Source organism: Triticum dicoccoides, chromosome 7B (genome assembly GCF_002162155.2).
Source record: "Triticum dicoccoides isolate Atlit2015 ecotype Zavitan chromosome 7B, WEW_v2.0, whole genome shotgun sequence".
Classification (NCBI taxonomy): Eukaryota; Viridiplantae; Streptophyta; class Magnoliopsida; order Poales; family Poaceae; genus Triticum; species Triticum dicoccoides.
In genome coordinates, this window is record NC_041393.1 from 526675898 (window position 1) to 526683806 (window position 7909).

Genomic DNA, 7909 nt, shown 5'->3' on the forward strand with positions numbered 1-7909 from the left:
CCCTTACCAGGATCCACCGCGCCCCCATGGCCCTAGGGCCACCGGAGACATTGGGACTCCTTCTCAATTAAATACTTCTAGTTTTACAAATTGTGTTTTTCTTATGATGTCTCATATTAGTAGCTATCTGACTCTATTGAAAAGAAGGGTACAATCCTTATGATCCAAGAAACTTGACTCCAAGAGAAGAAGTGGACAAGCAATTAAATGTGTCCTCTTTGCACATCCTTCTGAAATCCTTGCCAACCTAGCACCTTCTTTACATCCTCCCTTTTGTGACCGTAAAGAATGCTTGGGATCATCTCAACACTTTACTCAAGGGCATCTCGAGCATCCAACGCTCCAAGTTTGACGTCGTGATAAATGAAGCCAATGAGTTTGTCATGAATGAAGATGAGTGTTTGACGCGAAAAAAATAAAAGGCGGTCGTGCCAGTGTACATAGTACACAAAGAAAAGACATAGGGAATTGTGCATTCTACTAATCTCGCGTCGAAACAAAATTACAAAATACTTATTAAGGATGCACTTCGTGGCCTGCTGGCACGGCCAACATGACTTCGGCGATGTAAGGTTCTGGTTCATGGGGCCTCGGAAAGCTCCCAATTAATTACGTCCATCAGTCAAGCTTGCGGACCGCCTCCGATTAAGCAACCGCAATGGTCATCGTCTTCAGGTCTCGTCTTCTCCGTGAGGTTTGTGTTGATGGTGGTGATGTGTTGATGAAGTGGAATGGGGAGAGTGATACACCCATTGCTCCAGCTATGCTTAGCCATATCCCTCCGCCGTGTCGACGTCCGATGATGAAGATGTTGGTGGCCTTTACCTCGTCGGTACCCGGCCTAGAGGTGTCCGCCTTGCCGGTGTTGGGCTTGATGACTTGACATTGCCTCGTCGGCATATCAAGTGGTAGTTTGCTTCATTGGAGAAAGACATGTTGGTGGTGTATAGCTTCGCATCGCCGGTGCAAGGACGATGCTGATGGTATGTGTCGGTGTGGGTGTAGGAGTAGACATGGGCACTATCGCCCGCTCAACAAGTGTGTCGATGTAGCCAGTGGCCTTTTTGAGGTAGTAGGCGCAAATGACACCAAATGATGGGTCGTGTCAACGACGATGCATATGACACCATCTCTGGGCAAGCTTCGTGTCGGCAGAGGTGTAAATGGAGCCCCGCCTCGGCAAGCTCTCTAATAGGGGCAAGCTCGACGACTAGCATGTCGAAGCGGCTGAGAGAGCCACCTCCGGCGCCAACGAAATCGCCTCCTCGCGCATTCGGCGCGTGGCGAGTCAGATGAGTCGCACGCCCATGAGCGTGCATCGCTGACATGGAGGGCCGACGGTTCCGCCGAGTTCACCTCCATGGCGGGTGCATCTGGACCAAGAGCCACCACGCACGAGTGGACCTCGGTGCGTGTGCGTGTGATACGCATCCGTGCCAGATGATGGCTCCACCACCGGTTACCACAAGGCATCGTTACACATCAAATGACGCATCGCTGCAGTGTGTCGAACGACACATGTTGCCGAGTCTCCGCAAGCCAATGGCGCCTCCATGGGCCGACAAGATGGCGACAAGTGAAGCCTTCAGGAGACGGCGGAGCCTTGCATTGCAAGGCCGATAGCGTCGCCTTCGTCTTCGATCAAGCCCGACGCAAAGAGGGCCGCCGGGGATTGCGCATAGAGTGCACTGACGGATGGCGGCACGAGGGCGTCACTGTCGGACTAGACAGCGGATAGTGCACCGGAGGCTGCCCACTGATAGCATCCCCGGTAACGATATTGTCGTGCGTGAAGACGTGCCGGGGGTTGCGCACGAGCGGCGATACCGGCACGCCATCGCCTGTAGTGAGTCCAGCCTGAAGGGATCACCGGCGGTTGCACATGAAAGGCAACCCCAGCTTCGTTGTCTTCAAGGCAGACCCGCACGTGGGAGTGCACCGGGGACTGTGCATGAGCGGCAGTCCCGGCGCGTTGTCTTCGTCTTCGTCCTCGCCGGAGTCGCCGGTGGGGACGGCACCGGGGGCTACACAGGTCCGGCACGTCAACGTCGTCGCGGGAGTCGCCCGTGAGTGGCGAGTGCGCCGAGTTTTGGCCCAGCCGGGTGCACATTGGAGTGGCGGACAAAGCCCCTAACCCAGGGGCCACACACGAGCCGGGGGTGCCCGAACATGACAGCGTGCGGGGAATACGCCATGTCCCCGGCCTCCATCCTCTTGCAGTGGCATACGCAGCAGACACCGTGGAGCCGCCAACATCTGTGACGGCGTGAGCGAAAACCATCAGCGGCCAGTGGGCTACTAGTTGATAGCCTCCACGTACGTCGTTTCGGGCGTGTCTAGCTGGTGTGTGGTCCGCGTAGCATCCATGATAGACGCGAATGGCTGCGAGCTCTGGCGGACCCGCGACGCCCCCGCCAGCTGGCGAGAGAGATGAGAGCTACACAAGCTTCCACAGTCCCCGACCTTATCATTGGCTCAGCACGGTCGTCGTTCTCTAAGCAGCACCTAGATGAGAAAAAGGAACGGAATCATTAGCCAGTATTAGCTTTTAGCTCTCACCGTTTGAAGAGACGACATCCACCTCCTTGCTAGTTTGAGGAGTACGTTGCTACGTCTTAAGCTAGCGTTGGTTTTCCCCGAAGAGGAGGGGGTGATGCAGCACAGTAGCATAAGTATTTCCCTCAGTTTTTGAGAACCAAGGTATCAATCCAGTAGGAGGTCACGCGCAAGTCCCTCGTACCTGCACAAAATGGTAGAAACTCGCAACCAACGCTTAGGGGTTGTCAATCCCTTCACGATCACTTACGAGAGTGAGATCTGATAGAGATAATATTTTTGGTATTTTTGATATAAAGATGCAAAGTAAAAAGGTAAAGGCAAAATAAAAACAAAGCAAGTAAATAAAGTGATGGAGATTGATATGATGAGAATAGACCCGGGGGCCATAGGTTCCACTAGTGGCTTCTCTCAAGAGCATAGATATTCTACGGTGGGTGAACAAATTACCGTTGAGCAATTGATAGAATTGAGCATAGTTATGAGGTTATCTAGGTATGATCATGTATATAGGCATCACGTCCGTGACAAGTAAATCGAAACGATTCTGCATCTACTACTATTACTCCACTCATCGACCGCTATCCAGCATGCATCTAGAGTATTAAGTTAAAAACAGAGTAACGCCTTAAGCAAGATGACATGATGTAGAGGAATAAATTCATGCAATATGATAAATACCCCATCTTGTTATCCTCGGTGGCAACAATACAATACGTGCCTTGCAACTCTTTCTGTCACTAAGTAAGGACACCGGAAGATTGAACCCAAAGCCATGCACTTCTCCCATTGCAAGAACTACCAATCTAGTTGGCCAAACCAAATGGATAATTCGAAGAGACTTGCAAAGATAACTCAATCATACAAAAAATAATTCAGAGAAGATTCAAATATTATTCATAGATAAGTTGGATCATAAACCCACAATTCATTGGTCTCAACAAACACACCGCAAAAAGAAGATTACATCGAATAGATCTCCACGAGAGAGGGGGAGAACATTGTATTGAGATCCAAAAAGAGAGAAGAAGCCATCTAGCTACTAGCTATGGACCCGAAGGTCTGAAGTAAACTACTCACACTTCATCGGAGAGGCTATGGTGTTGATGTAGAAGCCCTCCATGGTGGATGCCCTCTCCGGCGGAGCTCCGGAACAGGCCCCAAGATGGGATCTCGTGGATACAGGAAGTTACGGCGGTGGAATTAGTTTTTTTGGCTCCGTATCTGGTCTAATGGGGGTACGTAGGTATATATAGGAGGAAGGAGTACGTCGGTGGAGCTCCGAGGGGCCCACGAGGCAGGGGTGCGCGCCCAGGGGGGAGGGGTGCGCCCCCCACCCTCGTGACCTCCTCGGAAACTTCTTGGAGTAGGGTCCAAGTCTCCTGGATCACGTTCGGTTAGAAGATCACGTTCCCGAAGGTTTCATTCCGTTTGGACTCCCTTTGATATTCTGTTTCCTCAAAATACTGAAATAGGCAAAAACAGCAATTCTGGGCTGGGCCTCCGGTTAATAGGTTAGTCCCAAAAATAATATAAAAGTGGAAAATAAAGTCCAATATAGTCCAAAACATTAGATAAAGTAGCATGGAGCAATCAAAAATTATATATACGTTGGAGACGTATCAGGCATCCCCAAGCTTAATTCCTGCTCGTCCTCGAGTAGGTAAATGATAAAAAGAGAATTTTTGATGCGGAGTGATACTTTGGCATAATTTCAATGTAAATCTTCTTAATCATGGTATGAATATTCAGATCCGAAAGATTCAAGACAAAAGTTCATATTGACATAAAAAATAATAATACTTCAAGCATACTAATCAAAGTAATTATGTCTTCTCAAAATAACATGGCCAAAGAAAGTTATCCCTACAAAATCATATAGTCTGGTTATGCTCCATCTTCCCCACACGAAGTATTTAAATCATGCACAACCCCGATGACAAGCCAAGCAATTGTTTCATACTTTAACATTTTCAAAACTTTTTCAATCTTCACGCAATACATGAGCATGAGCCATGGATATAGCACTATATGTGGAATAGAGTGGTGGTTGTGGAGAAGACAAAAAAGAGGGAAGATAGTCTCACATCAACTAGGCGTATCAACGGGCTATGGAGATGCCCATCAATAGATATCAATGTGAGTGAGTTGGGATTGCCATGCCACGGATGCACTAGAGCTATAAGTATATGAAAGCTCAACAAAAGAAACTAAGTGGGTGTGCATCCAACTCGCTTGCTCACGAAGACCTAGGGCGTTTTGAGGAAGCCCATCATTGGAATATACAAGCCAAGTTCTATAATGAAAAATTCCCACTAGTATATGAATGTGACAACACAGGAGACTCTCTATCATGAAGATCATGGTGCTACTTTGAAGCACAAGTGTGGTAAAAGGATAGTAGCATTATCCCTTCTCTCTTTTTCTCTCATTTTTTTATTTTTTATTTTTTATTTGGGCCTTTTCTCTTTTTTTTATGGCCTCTTTTTTCTCTTTTTTCGTCCGGAGTCTCATCCCGACTTGCGGGGGAATCATAGCCTCCATCATCCTTTCCTCACTTGGGACAATGCTCTAATAATGATGATCATCACACTTTTATTTTTCTTACAACTCAACAATTACAACTCGATACTTAGAACATAATATGACTCTATATGAATGCCTCCGGCGGTGTACCGGGATATGCAATGATTCATGAGTGACATGTATGAAAGAATTATGAAAGGTGGCTTTGCCACAAATATGATGTCAACTACATGATCATGCTAAGCAATATGACAATGATGGAGCGTGTCATAATAAATGGAATGGTGGAAAGTTGCATGGCAATATATCTCGGAATGGCTATGGAAATGCCATAATAGGTAGGTATGGTGGCTGTTTTGAGGAAGGTTTATGGTGGTTGTATGATACCGGCGAAAGGTGCGCGGTATTAGAGAGGCTAGCAATGGTGGAAGGATGGGAAAAAGTGCGTATAATCCATGGACTCAACATTAGTCATAAAGAACTCATATACTTATTGCAAAAATCTAGAAGTTATCAAAGCAAAGTATTACGCGCATGCTCCTAGGGGGATAGATAGGTAGGAAAAGGCCATCACTCGTCCCGGACCGCCACTCATAAGGAAGACAATCAATAAATAAATCATGCTCCGAGTTCATCACATAACGGTTCACCATGCGTGCATGCTACGGGAATCACAAACTTCAACACAAGTATTCTTTGAATTAACAACTACTCAACTAGCATTACTCTAATATCACCATCTTCATATCTCAAAACAATTATCAAGCATCAAACTTATCTTGGTATTCAACGCACTCAAAAGAAAGTTTCACATATCTTGAACACCAAGTATATTAACATTAAGCAAATTACCATGCTATTAATGACTCTCAAAATAATCTAAGTGAAGCATGAGAGATCAAGTTTCTTTAAAACAAACCCACCAACGTGCTCTAAAAGATCTAAGTGAAGCACTAGAGCAAAAATTATCAAGCTCAAAAGATATAAGTGAAGCACTATGAGCAAAACTATCAAGCTCAAAAGATATAAGTGAAGCACATAGAGTATTCTAACAAATTTAAAATCATATATGACTCTCTCAAAAGGTGTGTACAGCAAGGATGATTTTGGTAGACTAACAAGCAAAGACTCAAATAATACAAGACGCTCCAAGCAAAACACATATCATGTGGTGAATAAAAATATAGCTCCAAGTAAATTACCGATGGAAGTGGACGAAAGAGGGGATGCCTTCCGGGGCATCCCCAAGCTTTGACTTTTTGGTGTCCTTGGATTATCTTGGGGGTGCCATGGGCATCCCCAAGATTAGGCTCTTGCCACTCCTTGTTCCATAATCCATCAAAAGAATTCACCCAAAACTTGAAAACTTCACAACACAAAACTCAATAGAAATCTCGTGAGCTCCGTTAGAGAAAGAAAAGAAAAGACTACTTTAAGGTACTGTAATGAACTCATTCTTTATTTTTATTGGTGTTAAACCTACTGTAGTCCAACTTCTCTATGGATCATAAACTATTTTACTAGCCATAAATTCATCAAAATAAGCAAACAACACACGCAAAACAGAATCTGTCAAAAACAGAACAGTCTGTAGTAATATGTAACTAACGCAAACTTCTGGAACTCTAAAAATTCTACCAAAATAGGAAGTCCTGGACAATTTGTTTATTGATCAGAAGCGAAAAGAATAAATGCAAAATCACGTTCCGGTGATTTATCATAACTAAATTCGTGCGCGCAAAGTTTTTGTTTTTCAGCAAAATCAAATCAACTATCATCGTAGGTTATCCTATAGGTCTTACTTGGCACAAACACTAATTAAAACATAAAACCACATCCAAACAGAAGGTAGATGGATTATTTATTCCTAAACAGAAGCAAAAACAAAAAACACAAAATAAAATTGGGTTGCCTCCCAACAAGCGCTATCGTTTAATGCCCCTAGCTAGGCATTGAGAATTTTAATGATGCTCAAAAGAAAGACAAGAATTGAAGCGCAAAGAGAGCATCATGAAACACGTGACAAACACATCTAAGTCTAACATACTTCCTATGCATAGGCATATTATAAGCAAACAAATTTGCAAGGCAAACAAAAACTAGCATATGCAAGGAAGAACAAAGAGATGATAGCAATCTCAACATGAAGAGAGGTAATTTAGTAACATGAAAATTTCTACAACCATATTTTCCTCTCTCACAATAATTACATGTAGGATCATAAGCAAATTCAACAAAATAGCTATCACATAACATATTCTCAACACGATCCACATGCATGTAAAGTTGACACTCTTCCAAAATAGTGGGATTAACATTAACTAAAGTCATGACCTCTCCAAACCCACTTTTATCAAAAATATCATAAGATTGAACATACTCCAAATATGTGGGATCTAAAGTTGACACTCTTCCAGACCCACTTTCAATATTATTGCAAACATTATTATCAATCTCATATTCATCATGGGGCTTAAATAAATTTTCAAGATCAAAGGAAGAATCACCCCAATCATGATCATTGCAACAAATAGTAGTCATAGCAAAACTAGCATCCCCAAGCTTAGGGTTTTGCATATTATTAGCACAATTGACATCAAGAGAACTTATAGTAACATCATTGCAATCATGTTATTTATTCAAAGATCTATCGTGAATCGCTTCATAAAATACTTCATCACAATTTTCAGATTCACGAAATTCAAGCAAAACCTCATAAAGATAATCTAGTGCACTCAACTCACTAGTAATAGGTTCATCATAATTGGATGTCTTAAAGAGATTAGCAAGTGGATGAGGATCCATAAACTTTTAGCAAGGAAAGATG